Source organism: Xenopus tropicalis, chromosome 1, assembly GCF_000004195.4.
Source record: "Xenopus tropicalis strain Nigerian chromosome 1, UCB_Xtro_10.0, whole genome shotgun sequence".
Taxonomy (NCBI): domain Eukaryota; kingdom Metazoa; phylum Chordata; class Amphibia; order Anura; family Pipidae; genus Xenopus; species Xenopus tropicalis.
In genome coordinates this window covers 19500546-19526074 of record NC_030677.2, presented here as the reverse complement: position 1 = coordinate 19526074, position 25529 = coordinate 19500546, and the positions used below count along the sequence as shown (strand labels likewise).

The following is a 25529-nucleotide window of genomic DNA, read 5'->3' as shown; positions in this document are numbered from 1 at the left end:
ACACAGTAGCCCCCTATACACAGTGCCCCCCATACACAGTGCCCCCAATACACAGTAGCCCACAATACACAGTTCCCCCCATACACAGTAGCCCCCTATACACAGTGCCCCCTATACACAGTAGCCCACAATACACAGTGCCCCCTATACACAGTTTCCACCCCACCCCGTACCTCCCATAGGCGCTTCGTCGGCTGCTTCGTTATGCCTCTCCTTGCGCTGCACGACAGGCCCTTTTATAAGGTTGCGCCCCGTGCGTAATGACGTCACACCCCCGCAATGCGGGACATTCATGGAACTATCTGGGACAGCGGGACGCGCCATAAAAAGCGGGACTGTCCCGCGAAAAGCGGGACAGTTGGGGGGTATGCCCTAGCAACTGCTAAAGTTCCAAACTGGAGATTTTCTAAACAAAAAAGTGAAATAATTAACTGCAAATTGTCTTATAATATCACTCTCTACATCATACTAAAAGTTATCTCAAAGGTGAACAGCCCCTTTGAGTGGGGTCATCAGGAATGCACAAACTTCTACTTCTTTCACCAACCACAGGTATATTATTGCTCTCTGCCCACAGCCAAGGTGCATCCAGATGGAGGATGGACTACATTCCCCAGAATTCCCTTTCCTGAAGAACTTACTGTCATTGGCAGTGGCCTGACCGAAGCAAGAAAGAAAAGGGTTCCCCATAACTGAGCTTTAAGTAAGGTAAGGCAAGCTATAGAGAAGCCACTAACAGTATAATAATAGTCCAACATCAAGAACTATGGTATATATATATATATATATACATGATCATGTTTATAAGTGTCAGGATCACTTTAGACCCCATCCATTTTATTAAATGAATGTATCATGTGATCAGCACAGTCTCTTGCTTGGGTTGTTTTCGGCAGTTACCATAACCCAGCCGTTACAGCCTTTCCCTGTCATTGGGTTGACTGAGAAACCTAATACTGATAATACCTGTAATACAGAAGTCGTACATGTAGTACAAATGAATGCACAACTGAATTTGGCACTGGCAAAATAAAAGCTAAATTGTTTTGAAATCATCCAGCCCTAATTATTAAATGGATTCTTTTATGGGATACTTTTTATTTCTTAATGACACTGTTTACATAGCAAACAATTCCCTCTGTCATTTAAACTTTTATTCTTCAACCAACAAATGTATTTGTAGCTGTAATATTGGTGTGTAGGTGCCATCTCAGTGCATTGTGACTGAGTCTGAGCTTTCAGCCAGCGCTACACATTACAACTGCTTTCAGCTAACCTATTGTTTCTTCTACTCCCATGTAACTGGAGGAGTCCCAAGCCGGACTTGGATTTCTTACTATTAAGTGCTATTCTGATACCTACTGGGAGCTGCTATCTTGCTCCCTTCCCATTGTTCTGCTGATCGGCTGCTGGGAGGGGGGGGGATATCACTTCATCTTGCAGCGCAGCAGTAAAGTGTGACTGAAGTTTATCAGAGCACAGGTCACATGGCTATATCTCTATAATTTGGTGTATACCAAGTAGTGAACTATTCCCATAGTCAATGAATTAAATCTGTTGATCTTATAATACAACCCTCTCAGTATGTTACTGTAGAGGGGCGATTAAAGGCAATGCTACTGATTATTGACTAGGTCAGTAAATGTAAAATGTACAGTATTTCTGCTTTTAATAAGATATTTCATTTCAGTATTACAATGAAAGTGATACATTCCTATCAGAGATAGGAATAAACAGTTCTGTTATCAGCCACATAACCATGTACCAGGACTATGAAATTAATGGCAATTAGCCAATCAATGATTATTACATCATAACCCCACTCCTGACATAATAAACCTGCCCTGATCCGTCTCCCATATGTCACCCACCCTGCCCATACCGGGTTATTGTGTAACTGATTTTAAAGGGCAAGTAACACATGAAAATGACCTTTAATTTACAGTCATCCCTGCACTGGCAAAAGTTGTGTTTGCTTTAGAAAGACTACTATAGTTTATATAAATAAGCTGCTGTGTAGCCATGGGGGCAGCCATTCAAGCTTGAAAAAAAGAAAACAGAGCCAGTTACAAAGCAGATAATGGAAAAGCTCAGTAGAATACAATGGAGTTGTAAAGAGCTTTTCTGTTATCTTCCATGTAACCTGTGCCACTTTTTCCGTGTCAATAGCTACCCAGTAACTTTGTTTATACAAACTATAGTATATTTGTGATAGCAAACACAACTTTTACCAGTGTAGGGCAACAGTACATAATATATTAATTACTTTGATACACTTTTATTTTCATTGTTTCTTTAATGTTTGCTTCATTTCTAGGCGGCATGGTATATTCATGTGTTTTTACCTTTACTTAAACGTTGTAGGGCTTTTTGACTCATGAATTTGCAGACAACTGTTATGTAAAAACAAATTCATTATTCTCATTGTTGATACCAGTCCTTCTGTCAAAATCCACGTTCCAGTATCTGGTCCCTCAGTTGCTCTGTTTTGTCCAGTACCACCAGTTTACTGCAGTTTAACCTTGATTGTGTACTGGATATAATAAGGTAAATAAACAAGGGAGAGCAGGAATGTAGTGGGGGGATGTTGGGAGGTAGTTGCATATATGAATGCATATGTTTAAAGGAAAACTATACCCCCAGAATTAATACTTAACCAACAGATATCACTTTATATCATCAGTTTATATCATATTACATAGTCTACTAAACTGGAATATATATATATATAAATCAGCAAATACTGCTCTTTTACATTTTTTTCCTTGAGCCCCCATTTAGCAATGGGCTGTGTGCCCCCCAGAGATCAGCTGACAGGAAGTGATGCAGTTCTAACTGTAACAGGAAGTAGTGTGGGAGTAAAAGGCAGAACTCTGCCCATTCATTGGCTGATGGGGCCTAGCATGTATGTGTGCCTTGGCTTGTTTGTGTGCACTGTGAATCCTATGATCCCAGGGGGCGGCCCTTAATTCTAAAAATGGCAATTTTTTATTTAGGATTATCCAATGGCACATACTACTAAAAAAAGTATATTACAGGTATCGGACCCCTTATCCGGAAACCCATTATCCGGAAAGCTCCGAATTACAGAAAGCCCGTCTCCCATAGACTCCATTATAAGCAAATAATTCAGAATTTTAAAACTGATTTCCTTTTTTTATGTAGAAATAAAACAGAACCTTGTAATTGATCCCAACTAAGATATAATAATCCTTATTGGGGGCAGAACAGCCCTATTGGGTTTATTTCATGGTTAAATGATTCCCTTTTCTCTGTAATAATAAAACAGTACCTGTACTTGATCCCAACTAAGATATAATTACCCCTTATTGGGGCAGAACAGCCCTATTGGGTTTATTTAATGGTTAAATGATTCCCTTTTCTCTGTAATAATAAAACAGTACCTGTACTTGATCCCAACTAAGATATAATTACCCCTTATTGGGGGCAGAACAGCCCTATTGGGTTTATTTCATGGTTAAATGATTCCCTTTTCTCTGTAATAATAAAACAGTACCTGTACTTGATCCCAACTAAGATATAATTACCCCTTATTGGAGGCAAAACAATCCTATTGGGTTTAATTAATGTTTTATTAATTTTTTAGTAGACTTAAGGTATGGAGATCCAAATTATGGAAAGACCCCTTATCCGGAATACCCTTGGTCCCGAGCATTCTGGATAATGGGTCCTATACCTGTACCAGTCTTTATAATTTGATCGTTTGGCCCCAGGTCCAAACAACCGAATTAGCCTGGATTCTCCCGATATCGCCCACCCGTATATATAATATATTTTATATAATATATTTTTATAAAGACCTACATTGTTCGGGAGTATAGTTCTCCTTTGAGTTACACAATACAATTTAAACTTTAATTACATATAAAAATACTTCTTTTCTTTGTATATCCTTCTGAATGGAAATAAGCTGGAATTTATTGCCTATTTCCAAGCACAGAATTTGTGATTTACTCATGTCTTACACAGGAGGCTACTGGGATAGTAGAAAATACTTCACATGTATAGAAACTGCCTACGAAATAGAAAGATTAGAAAGCTGGATTCCCTTACAAGGTGCAATGTAAACAGAACCCATCAATGTGTAGTCTTTGCCTCTGTCCTTTTTAATTTTCCCTGGAAGGAAAACATGTTTTTCAGTTTTATTACAGATACAATCCTTCTACGTCAGTGCTGTCCAACTTCTACGGTGCCGAGGGCCGGAATTTCTCTAGCATACATGGTGGAGGGCCGCTAATGGAAGCCAGTTTTGACCACTCCCCTTTTTGAAACCACACCCACTTCAAACCACACCTATTTTATCACAATGGTGGTAGCACAGCAAAATCCCAAATGCTTGGTCCTTACTGTGGGGATAACAACCATCATTCATATGTGAAAGAATTATGTCATATTAAGATATACCCTTAAATTCCATATGCCTCCTCCTCCCCTGTGGATAGCAGAGCAACCCCCAGTACATAATTACACACCTTAGGGACCATAGGGCAAGCAGAGTATGGCACACACAGGCAGCACTCTGCCTGTCCTACACTGCCTTCCCTATGCTGCCTCTGTGTGCCATACTCTGCCTGCCCTACCCTGCCTGTGTGTGTGCCATACTCTGCCTGCCCTACCCTTCCTGTGTGTGCCATACCCTCCCTGACCTATGCTGCCTGTGTGTGCCATACTCTACCTGCCCTATGCTGGCTGTATGTGCCATACTCTGCCTACAGTACCTATGTCTGAGGTGTGAAGAAGTGAACAATGGGAGTGATTACAGTCTGAGCCTGAGGTGTGAACACTGCAGGGGGTGAACAATGCAGGTATTAAAAGGTGTGAAAAACACAGGGGATTACATTTTTAAACAATACAGAGGGATTACAGCCTGAATCTGAGGTGAGAACCATGCAGGGGGCCAGTTAATCTCAGTACTGATACCATTTAATGCTTACTCAAAGGTAAGCCATCAAAGCAGCCAGACAGGTGGGGGGCCACACAGAGGGGGGTCGCGGGCCGCATGCGGCCCGCGGGCCGCCAGTTGGACAGCACTGTTCTACGTCATGTAATGACTGTAAGTCAGACCAGCATTGCTGCTCTCTTCCCTGTAGAATAGGTGAAAGCCCCAGTGAATAGGGAATGAGTCACTGCATCTCCGTGAATGGGAGTTTGTGCGTAATCTAAAATAACATTTACTGGACAATTCACAGTAGTGAGTGTTCACTGAATTTGTTGTATAAATAATCTTTATTATTTTTTTACAGATGTTTATATTTTTAATTAATTCATTTTGAGTGCATAATCTAACAATTTTTTTTTACACATTATTAAAGCACAAGTTTGAATCCCGAAATGGGTAAAATTCGGATTGGATACGATAATGATTGCAAATATCACGAAAATGCTTATGAAAAAATTGTATTAGTCACGATAATATCGTATTGGCTATCCGAAAGTCACAAAATTTTCGTGTCCGAATGATCGTAAACGACGGGAAAACCTTTCTGGCTTTGAACCTTCAGTGCATGATTTTGGAAGCCTCCCGTAGGGCTCAATGGCACTCTGCAGCTCCAACCCGGCCCAAGGAAAGTCTCCCATAGGGCTCAATGGCACTCTGCAGCTCCAACCTGGCCCAAGGAAAGTCTCCCATAGGGCTCAATGGCACTCTGCAGCTCCAACCCGGCCCAAGGAAAGTCTCCCATAGGGCTCAATGGCACTCTGCAGCTCCAACCCGGCCCAAGGAAAGTCTCCCATAGGGCTCAATGGCACTCTGCAGCTCCAACCCGGCCCAAGGAAAGTCTCCCATAGGGCTCAATGGCACTCTGCAGCTCCAACCCGGCCCAAGGAAAGCCTCCCATAGGGCTCAATGGCACTCTGCAGCTCCAACCCGGCCCAAGGAAAGTCTCCCATAGGGCTCAATGGCACTCTGCAGCTCCAACCCGGCCCAAGGAAAGCCTCCCATAGGGCTCAATGGCACTCTGCAGCTCCAACCCGGCCCAAGGAAAGTCTCCCATAGGGCTCAATGGCACTCTGCAGCTCCAACCCGGCCCAAGGAAAGTCTCCCATAGGGCTCAATGGCACTCTGCAGCTCCAACCCGGCCCAAGGAAAGTCTCCCATAGGGCTCAATGGCACTCTGCAGCTCCAACCCGGCCCAAGGAAAGTCTCCCATAGGGCTCAATGGCACTCTGCAGCTCCAACTCGGCCCAAGGAAAGCCTCCCATAGGGCTCAATGGCACTCTGCAGCTCCAACCCGGCCCAAGGAAAGTCTCCCCTAGGGCTCAATGGCACTCTGCAGCTCCAACCCGGCCCAAGGAAAGCCTCCCATAGGGCTCAATGGCACTCTGCAGCTCCAACCCGGCCCAAGGAAAGTCTCCCATAGGGCTCAATGGCACTCTGCAGCTCCAACCCGGCCCAAGGAAAGCCTCCCATAGGGCTCAATGGCACTCTGCAGCTCCAACCCGGCCCAAGGAAAGTCCCCCATAGGGCTCAATGGCACTCTGCAGCTCCAACCCGGCCCAAGGAAAGTCCCCCATAGGGCTCAATGGCACTCTGCAGCTCCAACCCGGCCCAAGGAAAGTCTCCATAGGGCTCAATGGCACTCTGCAGCTCCAACCCGGCCCAAGGAAAGTCTCCCATAGGGCTCAATGGCACTCTGCAGCTCCAACCCGGCCCAAGGAAAGTCTCCCATAGGGCTCAATGGCACTCTGCAGCTCCAACTCGGCCCAAGGAAAGCCTCCCATAGGGCTCAATGGCACTCTGCAGCTCCAACCCAGCCCAAGGAAAGCCTCCCATAGGGCTCAATGGCACTCTGCAGCTCCAACCCGGCCCAAGGAAAGCCTCCCATAGGGCTCAATGGCACTCTGCAGCTCCAACCTGACCCAAGGAAAGTCTCCCATAGGGCTCAATGGCACTCTGCAGCTCCAACCCGGCCCAAGGAAAGTCTCCCATAGGGCTCAATGGCACTCTGCAGCTCCAACCCGGCCCAAGGAAAGTCTCCCATAGGGCTCAATGGCACTCTGCAGCTCCAACCCGGCCCAAGGAAAGCCTCCCATAGGGCTCAATGGCACTCTGCAGCTCCAACCCGGCCCAAGGAAAGCCTCCCATAGGGCTCAATGGCACTCTGCAGCTCCAACCCGGCCCAAGGAAAGTCTCCCATAGGGCTCAATGGCACTCTGCAGCTCCAACCCGGCCCAAGGAAAGTCTCCCCTAGGGCTCAATGGCACTCTGCAGCTCCAACCCGGCCCAAGGAAAGCCTCCCATAGGGCTCAATGGCACTCTGCAGCTCCAACCCGGCCCAAGGAAAGTCTCCCATAGGGCTCAATGGCACTCTGCAGCTCCAACCCGGCCCAAGGAAAGCCTCCCATAGGGCTCAATGGCACTCTGCAGCTCCAACCCGGCCCAAGGAAAGTCCCCCATAGGGCTCAATGGCACTCTGCAGCTCCAACCCGGCCCAAGGAAAGTCCCCCATAGGGCTCAATGGCACTCTGCAGCTCCAACCCGGCCCAAGGAAAGTCTCCATAGGGCTCAATGGCACTCTGCAGCTCCAACCCGGCCCAAGGAAAGTCTCCCATAGGGCTCAATGGCACTCTGCAGCTCCAACCCGGCCCAAGGAAAGTCTCCCATAGGGCTCAATGGCACTCTGCAGCTCCAACTCGGCCCAAGGAAAGCCTCCCATAGGGCTCAATGGCACTCTGCAGCTCCAACCCAGCCCAAGGAAAGCCTCCCATAGGGCTCAATGGCACTCTGCAGCTCCAACCCGGCCCAAGGAAAGCCTCCCATAGGGCTCAATGGCACTCTGCAGCTCCAACCCGGCCCAAGGAAAGTCTCCCATAGGGCTCAATGGCACTCTGCAGCTCCAACCCGGCCCAAGGAAAGTCTCCCATAGGGCTCAATGGCACTCTGCAGCTCCAACCCGGCCCAAGGAAAGTCTCCCATAGGGCTCAATGGCACTCTGCAGCTCCAACCCGGCCCAAGGAAAGCCTCCCATAGGGCTCAATGGCACTCTGCAGCTCCAACCCGGCCCAAGGAAAGCCTCCCATAGGGCTCAATGGCACTCTGCAGCTCCAACCCGGCCCAAGGAAAGTCTCCCATAGGGCTCAATGGCACTCTGCAGCTCCAACCCGGCCCAAGGAAAGTCTCCCATAGGGCTCAATGGCACTCTGCAGCTCCAACCTGGCCCAAGGAAAGTCTCCCATAGGGCTCAATGGCACTCTGCAGCTCCAACCTGGCCCAAGGAAAGTCTCCCATAGGGCTCAATGGCACTCTGCAGCTCCAACCCGGCCCAAGGAAAGTCTCCCATAGGGCTCAATGGCACTCTGCAGCTCCAACCTGGCCCAAGGAAAGTCTCCCATAGGGCTCAATGGCACTCTGCAGCTCCAACCCGGCCCAAGGAAAGTCTCCCATAGGGCTCAATGGCACTCTGCAGCTCCAACTCGGCCCAAGGAAAGCCTCCCATAGGGCTCAATGGCACTCTGCAGCTCCAACCCGGCCCAAGGAAAGTCTCCCATAGGGCTCAATGGCACTCTGCAGCTCCAACTCGGCCCAAGGAAAGCCTCCCATAGGGCTCAATGGCACTCTGCAGCTCCAACCCGGCCCAAGGAAAGTCTCCCCTAGGGCTCAATGGCACTCTGCAGCTCCAACCCGGCCCAAGGAAAGCCTCCCATAGGGCTCAATGGCACTCTGCAGCTCCAACCCGGCCCAAGGAAAGTCTCCCATAGGGCTCAATGGCACTCTGCAGCTCCAACCCGGCCCAAGGAAAGCCTCCCATAGGGCTCAATGGCACTCTGCAGCTCCAACCCGGCCCAAGGAAAGTCCCCCATAGGGCTCAATGGCACTCTGCAGCTCCAACCCGGCCCAAGGAAAGTCCCCCATAGGGCTCAATGGCACTCTGCAGCTCCAACCCGGCCCAAGGAAAGTCTCCATAGGGCTCAATGGCACTCTGCAGCTCCAACCCAGCCCAAGGAAAGTCTCCCATAGGGCTCAATGGCACTCTGCAGCTCCAACCCGGCCCAAGGAAAGTCTCCCATAGGGCTCAATGGCACTCTGCAGCTCCAACTCGGCCCAAGGAAAGCCTCCCATAGGGCTCAATGGCACTCTGCAGCTCCAACCCAGCCCAAGGAAAGCCTCCCATAGGGCTCAATGGCACTCTGCAGCTCCAACCCGGCCCAAGGAAAGCCTCCCATAGGGCTCAATGGCACTCTGCAGCTCCAACCTGACCCAAGGAAAGTCTCCCATAGGGCTCAATGGCACTCTGCAGCTCCAACCCGGCCCAAGGAAAGTCTCCCATAGGGCTCAATGGCACTCTGCAGCTCCAACCCGGCCCAAGGAAAGTCTCCCATAGGGCTCAATGGCACTCTGCAGCTCCAACCCGGCCCAAGGAAAGCCTCCCATAGGGCTCAATGGCACTCTGCAGCTTCAACCCGGCCCAAGGAAAGCCTCCCATAGGGCTCAATGGCACTCTGCAGCTCCTACCCGGCCCAAGGAAAGTCTCCCATAGGGCTCAATGGCACTCTGCAGCTCCAACCTGGCCCAAGGAAAGCCTCCCATAGGGCTCAATGGCACTCTGCAGCTCCAACCCGACCCAAGGAAAGTCTCCCATAGGGCTCAATGGCACTCTGCAGCTCCAACCCGACCCAAGGAAAGTCTCCCATAGGGCTCAATGGCACTCTGCAGCTCCAACCCGGCCCAAGGAAAGCCTCCCATAGGGCTCAATGGCACTCTGCAGCTCCAACCCGGCCCAAGGGAAGTCTCCCATAGGGCTCAATGGCACTCTGCAGCTCCAACCCGGCCCAAGGAAAGTCTCCCATAGGGCTCAATGGCACTCTGCAGCTCCAACCCGGCCCAAGGAAAGTCTCCCATAGGGCTCAATGGCACTCTGCAGCTCCAACCCGGCCCAAGGAAAGTCTCCCATAGGGCTCAATGGCACTCTGCATATCCAACCCGGCCCAAGGAAAGCCTCCCATAGGGCTCAATGGCACTCTGCAGCTCCAACCCGGCCCAAGGAATGTCTCCCATAGGGCTCAATGGCACTCTGCAGCTCCAACCCGGCCCAAGGAAAGTCTCCCATAGGGCTCAATGACACTCTGCAGCTCCAACCCGGCCCAAGGAAAGCCTCCCATAGGGCTCAATGGCACTCTGCAGCTCCAATCCGGCCCAAGGAAAGCCTCCCATAGGGCTTAATGGCACTCTGCAGCTCCAACCCGGCCCAAGGAATGTCTCCCATAGGGCTCAATGGCACTCTGCAGCTCCAACCCGGCCCAAGGAAAGTCTCCCATAGGTCTCAATGGCACTCTGCAGCTCCAACCCGGCCCAAGGAAAGTCTCCCATAGGGCTCAATGGCACTCTGCAGCTCCAACCCGGCCCAAGGAAAGTCTCCCATAGGGCTCAATGGCACTCTGCAGCTCCAACCCGGCCCAAGGAAAGTCTCCCATAGGGCTCAATGGCACTCTGCAGCTCCAACCCGGCCCAAGGAAAGCCACTATACAAAAGCTTGAATGAATCCGAAACTTTCGTACTCGTTACGACTTAAAAAATCCGAAAATACGATTTTGCCGCACAAATTTTGTCACAAATGTACGAAAAAGTCGCCGAAACTACGCACAGTACGAACAAATACAAATTTTTTGTATTTCGGACCTGTCGTACGTTGGTAAATCAGCCCCTAAATGTCCTCCGAAAGCATATTAATCAACAATTAGAAACTGAACAACAATGAGAAAAAAACAAATAATACTCTTTCAAAAGTAAACATAATTTCAAGCAACTTTGCAATATACATATATTAAAAAAAATTGCAGCCTTTTCATGATTGTTAATGTAATAATCTGGTTTGGAACAGTTCCCTAAGCCCCGCCCCCTGTTCCCCTGCTGATCTGGCTGACTACTTTGTGACTCAAATAAAATGTAACAGTAGTCGCCTGTCCTCAGCCTGCCTTCAGCCCGCCTCCCCCCAATCCCACAATTCCCTGCTGCACACGTGATGTCAATAAGGAAAGGAACATCCCAGTGCAATGCATTGTGGGTTATGTAGTTCCTGCATGCTGTCAGTAAGCTGTGGAGAAGTTGTTACAATTTATAACATCAGTGTTTTAGTCCCTCCTCCCCTGCCAGGATTCCAAATGATGCAGAAAGAGAAGAATTGTTTTGCAGCTGGATTTCAGCATATAAAAATGGTATTTATTCCTACTTTTTAAAGGAACAGATTACAGTGATAGGGATATTAGGGGTTTCTCTGTTGTGTGGGGCTCTTTAATAGATTCTATGTACCTTTAAAATTATCAGCAAACAATAACTATTGAGCATTCACTGCCATTTAGTTGCATGTTTATATTAAATACAGTTCCCATTATTTTTAATGACAAACTTTAATGGTTACAAAGAGTTTTCTTCTTACTCTCCCACCATTGGCTCCCAGTGCGGGTCCCTTCCTTTGTTAGAACATCTTCCCAATCTTGCGTTCATCTTAATTAACCCTTATGTGTTTTAGTGTTTAGTGCATCCATACTTCCTTTACCCTCATGAAAACTATTCTCTGCCGTCCTGTATACACCTGGTTCACTGAAGGCAGTAATTAACTCTTTCCTCCAGAAGTATTTTACTGCTTCTGTATCACTTAGATTTTATTCTCATCTTCATAAGAATGAGAAAAAGGGGGTTAAAACAATCTTTATGTACCCCATAAACACACAAAGGCAAACTGTTTATTTTATTTACCCTCTGTACCCACCAGCAAGGAATTGGGATTAATGGTTTGACACCATGGATACAAAATAGACAGTGGGTTAGTGAAACCCATATTTTTGTTCATGTACCTCCTCTTATAAAGCTTCTAGATTGGTGGTCCCCAACCAGTGGTGCTCACCACCCCCTTTGATGTTGCTCCCAGTGGCCTCAAAGTAGGTGCCATTTTTACATTTCTGGCTTGCAGACAAGTTTTGGAAGCCCAGAGACACAGTTTTACTCCAAGCAGAGCCTCCTGCAAACTAGCAGTCACATGGGGCTACCAAATAGCCAATCACAGCCCTTATTTGGGATCTTCATGCTTTGTGGCTGCCCAACACTTTTTACATCTGAGTGTTGTTCACAAGTAAAAAGGTTGAGGATCCTTGTTCTAGACCAGTGATCCCCAACCAGTAGCTCAGGGGCAACATGTTGCTCCCCAACCCCTTGGATGTTGCTCTCAGTGCCCCCAAACCAGGGAGTTATTTTTGAATTCCTGACTTGGGGGCAAGTTTTGGTTGAATAAAAACAAGATTTCCTACCAAATAAAGCCCCTGTAAGCTGATAGGGTGCATAGAGGCTGCCTAATAGCCAATCTTAGCCCTTATTTGGCACCTCCATGAAAAGTTGTGGTTTTCAAATTTTTTCAACAATTTTTTGTTAATGCTTTTTCAGTTCGGATGTTTTACTATTTGACTAGACATTTGTGGTTTTGTAGTCAAAAAAGTTTGAAACCAAGAAAATCTGAATTTTTCTAAATCTGCTCCTAAAGGTGCCCATACACCTTCAGCTCTGCTCACTTGTTGCCACCTACGGGTGGGCGATATCGGGAGAATCCAGGCTAATTCGGTTGTTTGGACCTGGGGCCAAACGATCGAATTATAAAGACTGGTACAGGTATAGGACCCGTTATCCAGAATGCTCGGGACCAAGGGTATTCCGGATAAGGGGTCTTTCCGTAATTTGGATCTTCATACCTTAAGTCTACTAAAAAAACAATAAAACATTAATTATATCCAATAGGATTGTTTTGCATCCAATAAGGATTATTTACATCTTAGTTGGGATCAAATACAAGGTACTGTATTATTATTACAGAGAAAAAGGAATTCAATTTTAAAAATCCTAATTATTTGATTATAATGGAGTCTATGGGAGACAGGCTTTCCGTAATTCGGAGCTTTCTGGATAATGGGTTTCCGGATAAGGGGTCCGATACCTGTATAGGCAAATGCGGTCCCTGATCCGACTAAATTTTTTAACCTGCCCAATTGATATCTGCCCAATTTCAGGCCAGATATTAGTCGGGCAGGCTGGCGTTAGTGCCCCTACATGGGCCGATAAGCTGCCGAATAGGTCTAAGTGACCGATATCGGCAGCTAGAATCGCCCCGTGTATGGAGACTGTAAGTCTTCAGCCAAACCAAATCCAAATATTTAAACCCCTGGGCAACTGATCTTGACAATTTTTTGTTAAATTTTTTGTTAAATTTTTACATTATATAAGATTTCTATATAAAGCTAGGGCTTTATAATTAGAAATAAGCAGAAATTCTAGTCTAATAAGGAGAATTGAAAAAAGTAAAGTTTTGAAGCAATTCTTCAAGGCCAAATTGGCCGTTGCTTTTTGAAATGTATAAGCTGTATTATACTTATGAGACATTCCAATTTCTATTCTTTTTTTCTATAAGAGTAGATATAGATGATCCACATGAAAGGATGCATAAATATGATAATCTCAAACAGTCCCAAGGATGAGGGGGGGAAATAAACAAAGCAAAATCATAATGTGTTATATGAAGGCCCATTCAGTTGGTAAAGTCAAGGCTGGTGCTGGTTACATATTTTCATACCTGGTACTGAATGTGTATTTGGGATCAGATATGAAAAATAACATTTACTCTGGAAGAAAACGCCTCTGTTGGTGGCTAATGTTCAGTAGTCAGATCTGAGTATGTTTTTTGAGGTAATTCCTTTTGTTTTTTAAGTAATTCTGTTGTGGCCATGGCATCCCGAGTCCAAAATGTCATCACCAAAGAAACACAGGCCACCGAGCCTGGTAAGAGAGTAAAGCTGGCAATACACGTAGCAATAATGTTCTTTCGTGTGACCATTGGTCGCAGTAGAGAACGTTCCCACCCTCCATTGACGTTCAGAAATAGAAAAGACATTCTACCTCCACCTGCCAATTCAGCCTTAAACATAGCCTTCAACTGCACCCAATCAACCCAATTAACCTGCCCGATCAATGAGATGACTATTATCCGCAGTCTTTGCTATATCAGTCGTCACGTCAAGCCGCCATACACACACCGAATATTGTACAAAACGAGGTTTCATATGATAATATCAGTGCGTGTATGGCCGGCTTTAGAAAAGGAGCCATGGCTTGCTCACTTATCTCCTGGAGCTTGAGTAAACACTTGTGCACTTTGTTTACATTGGAGAAATGAAACTTAAAATGCAATACAGGTATGGGACCTGTTATCCAGAATGCTCGGGACCTGGTGTTTTTCCGTAATTTGGATCTCCATAACTTAAGTCTGCTAAAAATCATTTAAGTATTGAATAAACCCAATAGGGCTGTTCTGCCCCCAATAAGGGGTAATTATATCTTAGTTGGGATCAAGTACAGGTACTGTTTTATTATTACAGTGAAAAGGGAATCATTTAACCATTAAATAAACCCAATAGGGCTGTTCTGCCCCCAATAAGGGGTAATTATATCTTAGTTGGGATCAAGTACAGGTACTGTTTTATTATTACAGTGAAAAGGGAATCATTTAACCATGAAATAAACCCAATAGGACTGTTCTGCCCCCAATAAGGGGTAATTATATCTTAGTTGGGATCAAGTACAGGTACTGTTTTATTATTACAGAGAAAAGGGATTCATTTAACCATTAAATAAACCCAATAGGACTGTTCTGCCCCCAATAAGGGGTAATTATATCTTAGTTGGGATCAAGTACAGGTACTGTTTTATTATTACAGAGAAAAGGGATTCATTTAACCATTAAATAAACCCAATAGGACTGTTCTGCCCCCAATAAGGGGTAATTATATCTTAGTTGGGATCAAGTACAGCTACTGTTTTATTATTACAGAGAAAAGGGAATCATTTAACCATTAAATAAACCCAATAGGACTGTTCTGCCCCCAATAAGGGGTAATTATATCTTAGTTGGGATCAAGTACAGGTACTGTTTTATTATTACAGTGAAAAGGGAATCATTTAACCATTAAATAAACCCAATAGGGCTGTTCTGCCCCCAATAAGGGGTAATTATATCTTAGTTGGGATCAAGTACAGGTACTGTTTTATTATTACAGTGAAAAGGGAATCATTTAACCATGAAATAAACCCAATAGGACTGTTCTGCCCCCAATAAGGGGTAATTATATCTTAGTTGGGATCAAGTACAGGTACTGTTTTATTATTACAGAGAAAAGGGATTCATTTAACCATTAAATAAACCCAATAGGACTGTTCTGCCCCCAATAAGGGGTAATTATATCTTAGTTGGGATCAAGTACAGGTACTGTTTTATTATTACAGAGAAAAGGGAATCATTTAACCATTAAATAAACCCAATAGGACTGTTCTGCCCCCAATAAGGGGTAATTATATCTTAGTTGGGATCAAGTACAGGTACTGTTTTATTATTACAGAGAAAAGGGAATCATTTAACCATTAAATAAACCCAATAAGGCTGTTCTGCCCCAATAAGGGGTAATTATATCTTAGTTGGGATCAAGTACAGGTACTGTTTTATTATTACAGAGAAAAGGGAATCATTTAACCATGAAATAAACCCAATAAGGCTGTTCTGCCCCCAATAAGGGGTAATTATATCTTAGTTGGGATCAAGTACAGGTACTGTTTTATTATTACAGAGAAAAGGGATTCATTTAACCATTAAATAAACCCAATAGGGCTGTGATGCTCTGTATTTCCAACCAAAGGTGCTAGGATGTTGGCTGGGTATCTTGCCACGTTGTAGGTCACCTCTCCCTAGACAGGTAAATAACACCTCCAATCATGCTAATACTATCAATACCTTAACCGTAGGAGATCCCTGACCCCATGCTGGTTATGACAAATAGATTATGCCGATTGGGCAAGATTCCAGGGTATTTATTCCAGGAAGATCTTTGTACAAGTCATTCTGAATTGCGAAAGCCAGAAGACTGATGAAGTCCAGTTGACTGACTTATTACTACAGATAAGCACAAAAAGTCGCCTCAAAACTAGTAACTCAACTCAACTAGTAAAAACTGATGAGAATAGTATCGGGCAACTGTTTTTTCCATTCACCAATGATGTTGCCCATAGCAACCAATTAGACGCTTTTGTTTTCTAACTTGTAGGTGATCATTCAAATCTAATTGCTAATTGGTTGCTATGGGCAACATCACCAGTGATGTTTGTCTTCCATGTAAATACGCCCCAGAGTGTAGAATCCTCCTAAACAGGAACAGGAACCACCCCATAGTAAATTACCCCCCCCCCAAAGATGTTCCATCACTTATAAGTAAAGTGTTGTAAATGTCTCTTATTAAGGGAGATTTATCTTGTTAATATTGATTAATATTTACCCATCAGGGGTTAACAGATTTCTAAATAATTGCACAAAATGTATAAAAAGAATATTTTCTTCTGCCTGCTACATATATTTATTTATATTATATATATTATATATGTTATATATATATATATATATAATTATATATATATATTATATATATATCATTATAAATATTATATATTAATATATATTTATCTAGCAGTAGTAATTTTATTTAAAAAATAAACCAAGAACATCTGTTTTTTACCACTATTATAAATACACCCAATTTATGTAGCTTCCGAAAGAGGAACATTTTCTACTAATTATTCTACATATTTTGAGTAATTGAATTACTAGTTGTTCACCGTAAAGCATAGTATGGTAGACAATGGTATTATAAAGCAATTTACTCTTGTTATGTATTTTCTATTGAATGTGGTTTCCATTTCAGAGGAAGTTTTTGCCTGCAGCTTGAGTTTGAATTTTTATACAGTTTCCGGTTGCTAGGTCTCCAGATACCATAGCAACAGGGCAGCAGTTGAAAAGGCAGACTGAACCATGAGAGAGATTATAATAATAACACCCAGATACCATTTTTAATTGCAGTTACAGAGAAAGAATTGACATTTAATGCTTCAAAGACCAAAATGAATGCAAAAAAGAAGACCAATTGACAAAATAATATCAATATAAAGCATCTTACTGTCGATTCTAAGATGAATGACTCCTTAAAGAATGGGTTTTTAGTTAACAGGTTCTTTCGTTTCTGAATGTCATATTTTTCTTAGCATCATAAATCGCCTTTGCGTTTACACCCGTAATTATACTGGGAATGTATTCTCACTTACTGGGTTTAAATGATTCGCTGGGAAAAGGACTGGGGCAGAATAAAGCAAGTGATAGAGCAATCGGTGCCTACAGAAACATTAAACATTTAACAAATGATTATCATAAAAGCGAAGAAGACATTATTGTGACCTTATTCCTGTGTGGATACCATCGCACAGCCATTGTGATTCGGATGTTAGCCTATTAATGTATAATCCTGTTAATTTATATACTACCGGGAACGGAGAAGCTCCATTTATATGTGATATTTCTAAAGGTTGCTCAGAGCACAGTTTATGAATTTATGCTGCAATTGTAATTATAAAAATATACAGAGATCACAATTTTGGTTAGCGGCTCAGGGGCGGAATTATCAAAGGTCAAGGGAAAAAAAATTGCTTTTGTAACCCCTTTCTTACCGCACTCCTGTTGGATCATTTCTTGGCTGTTACCTGTATTTGGAATCCAGTAGCCTGACTCTCTTTGCATGAAAGAAACTGGCAGTGAGGAGTATACCACACGAATTGTAGTAACCAAGATAATTTTATATAAAGAAATGCAGTAAATATTAAATGCAATCACAAACAATATAAACCCTGCACTGGGGAACCCGTGTGATATATTCAACTCTCGGCACAGTCTCTCCCAGGGCATAGTGCCACACTCCCACTCTTGGTGGGAATACCCTTGCTCAGTTCAGTCCGGGCAAATTGTCTCTTTCCTAAGACCCCAGGTAGCACTACCTGCCCCAAAGTACCTCACAATCAACACCTGTCCTCACACAGGGCACACACACTGGAGCCTTCCCTCAGATGGATCACACACTGGGGACTCACACAGGGGTAAAGGCATTCAATAGCAGCTAAGCAAAACTTTCTTTTTATATGGCTGGTGCTCAATGCTTCTACCCAGCAAAGCATACCCCAGCCCTTTCCCAGAAGTCAGATTACCTAGTAGTTTCTTTACTCTACAGCCTCTCAACCTATGATTAAGTGCTTTATGCACGAAACGCGTAAGGCTATGTCTTCTGTTGGCCTACAATAGACGTTGCAATTCTTTTATACAAGCCTGTTTGTGGGGCACTTGAGTGCCTGCTGTTTTGGTTGTGGTATGACCCTCCTCTTGCTGTAGGTTTGGGGCATGTGCAGCTGGACCCCCCAATATATTTTGGTTAGATATACCTGTACATTTATCAGAATTTACACTAAAATGTTGGATTTCTAGTTCCTTTACTCTCCCTGCTACCTCTTTCTCTCTGCTCTCCGGATCTGGTTGGATCTGCAGCAGGTAGTTTTTATAACCTCTGGTCCAGCCCCTGCATTTGGCTCCAAAGCAAGGCACTCTCTGGGTCCTCCTCTTTTCCCAGAGGTGCACTGGGGCTTCCATCCAATCAAATTGCTCTCCAGTCTGTAACTGGGCTAGAAGATGTCACAGAAAGAAAAACAGGGGAAAGTGTTCTCCAATCCCTTATCTGTAGCAAAAAAGTATAGTCGACTCACCCAATTATATTGTATTTGAAATTAAGTACAGTATACTGTTTAATTATTACAGAGGAAAAGGAAATTTTTAAAAATCTGAATTATTTGATTAAAATGGAGTCTATGGGAGATAGCCCTTCCGTAATTTGAAGCTTTCTGTATAATGGGTTTCTGGATGATGGATCCAATACCTGAAATTAAATAATGAATACCAACAGCACACTACAAAATTGTTGGAAATGTGTTCAAGTGTATTTTGTACACTTTTTTCAGCATATTGGGCATTAGTAAATAGAGCCATGGGGATCTATCTATGTAACGATTAGATAATTACTCATATCCAGGGTCGGACTGGCCCGGCAGGACACTGGGAAAAAACCCGGGGGGCCTCACCAGCCCAGAACCCATCCCTGCCAGAGCGTTCTAGGCCCACAGATCCTTCTCTCCCAACGCACTTAAGTATGCACGCTTGAGGCAGGGGGTTGGGGGGCAGTGGTTGCCCGGGGAGGGGTGGGGACCATGGTGGGGGGTCCCTTGTGGGGGGTGCAAGGCCCCTGCATTTGTAGCCCCTGTGGGCCCTGCACCCCCCAGTCCAACGCTGCTCATATCTATCTATCTATCTATCTATCTATCTGTCTGTCTGTCTGTCTTTCTATCTATCTATCCTCTATCTATTATCTATCTATCATCTATCTATCATCTATCTATCTATCTATCTATCTATCTATCTATCTATCATCTATCTATCTATCTATCTATCTATCTATCTATCATCTATCTATCTATCTATCTATCATCTATCTGTCTGTCTATCTATCTATCTATCTATCTATCTATCATCTATCTATCTATCTATCTATCTATCTATATATCTATCTATCTATCTATCTATCTATCATCTATCTATCTATCTATCTATCTATCATCTATCTGTCTGTCTATCTATCTATCTATCTATCTATCATCTATCTATCTATCTATCATCTATCTATCTATCATCTATCTATCTATCTATCTATCTATCTATCATCTATCTATCTATCTATCTATCTATCATCTATCTATCTATCTATCTATCTATCTATCTATCTATCTATCTATCTATCTATCATCTATCTATCTATCTATCTATCTATCTATCATCTATCTATCTATCTATCATCTATCTGTCTGTCTATCTATCTATCTATCTATCTATCTATCTATCTATCTATCTATATATCTATCTATCTATCTATCTATCTATCTATCTATCATCTATCTATCTATCTATCATCTATCTGTCTGTCTATCTATCTATCTATCTATCTATCTATCATCTATCTATCTATCTATCATCTATCTGTCTGTCTATCTATCTATCTATCTATCTATCTATCTATCTATCATCTATCTATCTATCTATCTATCTATCTATCTATCATCTATCTATCTATCTATCTATCAACTATCTGCTTTATTAAAGAAACCTTTGTCAGGAAATCTTATGAAAGTGTCTCTATAAGACTCCTTTATATTGAGTTAAAGTCACATTACACTGACAAGATATAGGTTTAGAAAGCAATACAGTGCCGCAGGATTCCCTTGCCTGACAGATGCCTTGTCCAAGATATATTCCATTATAAAGCACAAGCAACCTTTTACCATTTTCTTTCATGGCGATATTTACTAAAATAACCTGTTTTATTTACTAAAATAAACACTATTTTACAGCTAAGGTGCCTTTATTGATGGAATCCTGAGCGAGTACAGAGAGTACTTGTGTGACAGTGAAGAGTAAGTGAAATACCGCGGAGCGTACGGAGCCACTGCCTGGAGTTTAAAGCACACAAAATCACTTATTTTTTCCATCAAAGCAGAATTGGTGGTTTTGAAATGTGTTGAGGATAAAAAGAATTCCAGAAAGCCATCTATTCCCTCTAACAACCCACTCCCCACATTGTTCACACACGTTGCAGCGGCCCTTGTAGGCTGCTCTTACATCCTCCTCTAGGAAGGAGCCAAGGTTGTAAAAATAAATGTGAATTTTGAGCACAATTGTGTATTTAATGGCAAGCAGTCATTAGAGGCATTATACAATGCTGGCAGATTGTCAGATCCCATTATGAGCAGATGTTTATTTGGAATAACGAGAGAGTGCCTTGTTAGGAGAAAACCCAATTCCGGTGTTAGACGGATACAATGATGGGGTTTGGGTAGAACAACAGGAGTTTCATGACATAAAATATGAATATGTCTTTGCTTGGAATTGGTCCTGGGGTTACTGGGCCCTGGGTGGGCAGGACTAGCTGGCTTATTGGGGACACTTGGACTGTGAACTGGTCTTTGTAATTATATTTATTCAACTCTAAGGGCACATTTACTAACCCACGAACGGGCCGAATGCGTCCGATTGCGTTTTTTTCGTAATGATCGGTATTTTGCGATTTTTTCGGAAAATTGTCGCGACTTTTTCGTTACTATTACGATTTGTGCGAAAAAACACGAGTTTTTTGTAGCCATTCCGAAAGTTGCGCAAAATCTGGCGATTTTTCGTAGCGTTAAAACGTGCGCAAAAAGTTGCGATTTTTTCGTAGCGTTAAAACTTGCGTGAAACATCGCACCTTTTAAGTTTTAACGCTACGAAAAAGGCGCAACTTTTCGCGCAAGTTTTAACGCTACGAAAAAATCGCCAGATTTTGCGCAACTTTCGGAATGGCTACGAAAAACTCACGTTTTTTCGCGCAAATCGTATTGGTAACGAAAAAGTCGCGACAATTTCCAAAAAGTCGTAAAGACGCCGAAAAAATCGCAAAAAATACGAAAAAGTCGCAAAATGTTCGTTTTCAAATCGGAATTTTTCCACTTCGGTTCAGATTCGTGTCTTACTAAATGTGCCCCTAAGTATGCATGATCTAATGAGCTCCTTATTAGTAGGGTCGTACCATAATCCCCCCACACGGACATGGATCAGTGCTTAGTTTCTCCTTTTTCTCCTGTGTAGTCAAAAATAGGCGCAGTCACGTCAAAATGGTTGCAGTTGCTTAAAAAAAGATGTGGGCGACAAGAAAAGGTTGCATGACAAACGCATTTCGCGAATTTTCTTGCTGTTTCGAGAAACTGTATGGCGAAGCGAAACGGGACAGATTCACTCATCACTAATAACCAAGACTGGAAAAGTATGTACGGGGAAAAAGTCGCAGAATAGACGCAAAACCTTCAAATTGATGCACTGAAACCTCGACTTTTTCAAATTGTTGCGCAAAAAAACCAGCGTCAAAAATCTGAATACCTCTAAAGTTTCAAAGCAAAGAATGATCCTCCAGGGAATCTTCCACTGACGTCTACATGATCTCGGCAAGTTTTAGCTGGCGAATTGTCAGATACGGACTTTAGTAAATCTACAAAAAGTTGTGGGTTTTTTTCTGCCATTTGGGACTAAAAAAATCCCAATCAAAAAAAAAAAAATCTGACCTTAGGGGCAGATTTCTATTAGAGCTTAATACATAAAAAGGATTGTCCCAAATCATGGGATTTTTAGAAGTTTATTTATCAATGGCTGAAAGTTAGAACTCACCATTTGATAAATACAGTACACTTGAAAAAAATCCTACAGGAATGAATAGAACGTGGGTGATTTTTAATGGCTTATTTATACATTTTTGAGTTTGTGAATTCGAGTTTGTTTTTCTAAATCGAAAAAACCTGCGTATCGAATGCTCACTTATTTATTAATAAGAAAATCTCATTTGAATAAAAACTGGAATATCAGTTTTTTCAGTTTTACGGATCTTTTACTTGGCAAATTTTTACATTCGCGTTTTTGGCTTTTTTGCATTTAATAAATACCAGACATTCAAGTTTTCGAATCATAACTCGAATTTAAGTTTTTTAAATGCAAAAAAACTCGAATCAAGAAAAAAATTCAAACTCAACTGCTGATAAATCACCCCATTATGTATTGAGCTCTAAACTCACATTTTGATAAATCTGCCCTTAGGGGCACATTTACTAATCCTCGAATCCGAATTCCGAATGGGAAAAAAACGGATTGGAAAAATTTTGCGATTTTTTTCGTCACCGTCGCGATTGTTTCGTATTCGTTGCAACTTTTTCGTATTTTGCGCGATTATTTAGTCGCCGTCGCGATTTTTTCGTTTTGTGCTATAGTAAACGCAACGGCGACGAAAAAGTCGCGGAAAATATACAATAAAGTCGTAACGGCAACGAAAAAAGTCGCACGAAATACGAAACAATCGCGATGGCGCCGAAAAAATCGCAAAAATATCGATCATTACGAAAAAACGCATTCGGATGCTTTCGGGTGTTCGTGGATTAGTAAATGTGCCCCTTAGTGTAAATGAAATAAATCTCAAAATTTCTCTTGCTTTGTAGATGTACGAGGCAAACACACAACAATTGGCTCTTTCTTTTTACATTGCCCATTCTTTCAGCTTTCAGCTTTATCTGTTGTTTTTTCCATTTCATATTCTGCACAAACGCAGCGTCTTCGTAGGCTTTCTGCTCGGAGAGAGCGCAGATCAAATGTCAAACAAGGGGAGCAATGGACACAAGGCCTTGCCTAGAATTATCATGGTTGCTTAGTTACTGGATGTAAAATAACAGGATAGCTGGCTGCTTGGAAAATATAAACAGTAGGTAATTTATGTGATATTAATATTAGGCATTGAGATGTGACAGTATTTGTTTGTCTTTGCTCCTCAAATGCACATTGAGTGGGCTCCGAGAGATAATAATGTGCTTGTATTTAACTCAATTACGTTTAACACATTCTTATTACATTTATTTGAAAAGAAGAAGAAGAAGGAATGTCGCTCTGCCCGCATTAGGCCGGCGCTTAATCATCGCATAGAATTTGTACGCGCTGCAATGGGCGAGACTCTGTATTTATCCACTTACACTTCTGCCATAATTATCAGATAAAGCCGGAACGCTTTACTTTGTATCACCGTGTCCCCCCAAAATCCTGTCCCCCTCTCTGAATTCTGATGCCTTCTGCACTCGAAAGGAAAGTTATATGTGAATAACAAAAGGATACGGAGAAACGGAACTCCTTTGTGTCAACGAGAAGCAGCCGATATTCCATTTACATTAGCGGGTTTAATTAAATAGGGATGAAATCAAGGCTATTATCTATGGGGCACATTCACTAATCCACGAATCCGAATCCCGAATGGGAAAAAATTGAATTGGAAACAAAAATTTTGCGACTTTTTCGTCGCCGTTGAGTTTTTTCTGTGTTTGGCGAAATTTTTTCGTCGCCGTCTCGACTTTATCGTATTTTGCGGAACTTTTTCGTCGTTGTCGCGATTTTTTCGTATTGAGCAATTGTAAACGGCGGAAAAACCAATCCAATTTTTTCGCGACGGCGTCGAAAAAGTTGTGGAAAATATACGATAAAGTCGTAATGGCGCCGAAAAAGTCGCGCAAAATACGAAAAATCACGACGGCGCCGAAAAAGTTGCAAAAAACCCGATCATTACGAAAAAAAAAAAACGTATTCGAATGCTTTCGGTCTGTTCGGGGATTAGTAAATGTGCCCCTATTAGTATGGAACAAATTTTAAATGAAATATATTATGTACCCCTTTTTGAATTATTTTTGCCAGAGGTTAGGATTGCTGGGGTCCTGGGTTCAATTGTAACCAGGGTATCTATGGAGTTCAGGGCCAGATTTAAACATTTTGCACCCCTAGGCTCCCCTGGCTGAGTGCACCCTCACCCACCCCCAACCCCCAACCCCCCAACCCCAAACTTTTAGCGATGTTCGCAATTTTGGGTTCGCCTAAGCTGGAGCCAAATTTTGACCTCTCACCCCAGAGCCAGCAGATACATGGCAGCCAATCAGGCAGCTCTACCTCCTGGACCACCCCCGGACCACTCCCTTCCATATATAAACCGAACCCCAGCAGCCATTTTACATTCTGCCTGTGTATGCTTGATGAGTTAGCATAGGGAGAGAGCTGTGCAGGGGTTTGAGGGACAGTTTAGGTAGCTTTGCTGAGTCTGACTAGTGATCTACTTTCTACTGCTCTGTATGTAGCACATAGGGAGAAAGCTGTGCAGGGGTTTGAGGGACAGTTTAGGTAGCTTTGCTGAGTCTGACTAGTGATCTACTTTCTACTGCTCTGTATGTAGCACATAGGGAGAAAGCTGTGCAGGGGTTTGAGGGACAGTTTAGGTAGCTTTGCTGAGTCTGACTAGTGATCTACTTTCTACTGCTCTGTATGTAGCACATAGGGAGAAAGCTGTGCAGGGGTTTGAGGGAGAGTTTAGGTAGCTTTGCTGACTAGTAATCTACTTTCTACTGCTCTGTATGTAGCTGCTGTGGGCAGCTGTCCTGCTGATCTCTTCTGCTGTAACCCAATAGTCCTTTGTAAGGACTGCTTTTATTTTCTGATTACAACGTCATTTTTCAACGTAATTGTCAACAATGTCTTTTTCAATGAAATTTTTGCCCTTGATCCCCCTCCTGCATGTCACTGTCCAGGTCGTGGCACCCTTTAAACAACTTTAAAATCAGTTTTCTGGCCAGAAATGGCTTTTCTAGGTTTTAAAGTTCGCCTTCCCATTGAAGTCTATGGGGTTCGCAAAGTTTGCAAAAGTTCACACTTTTTGGCGGAAGTTCTTTTTTTGTGAGGTTCGCTACATCTCTAGTGGCTACCTGCCCAGTTTTGACCCAGGACTCTTGATCAACCCTGTCCCCGACATCACCAGCCCCTCTAGAGTTGCCACCTTTCCTGCCCCCTTTCATGGGGGGTAGGGTGTGATGTCACAGGGTCGGGCCACACCATTATGGGGGCGTGGCTATGACATGGCAATTGGCGAATGGCTGTGTTTAGCAGAAATAAAAAGAAAATCTTCAGCACACCACTTACATACCTACTCTCAAAAGGTGCTTAACTTCCTCAGCCACTCCCGAGCCTTTTCCATGT

At 43.3% G+C, this 25529-nt stretch overlaps 1 protein-coding gene across 1 annotated transcript in view; it reads left to right on the top strand.

Annotated features, from left to right (window-relative positions):
• Window positions 1-589: 589 nt before the first annotated feature.
• The window catches only part of ctbp1 (C-terminal binding protein 1), a 277705-nt gene continuing 252765 nt past the window's right edge, over window positions 590-25529 (top strand). Inside the window, exon 1 of the mRNA XM_031898493.1 lies at window positions 590-708. The gene's annotated coding sequence lies outside the window, so the exon portion shown is untranslated. The remainder of the gene's footprint in view (window positions 709-25529) is intronic.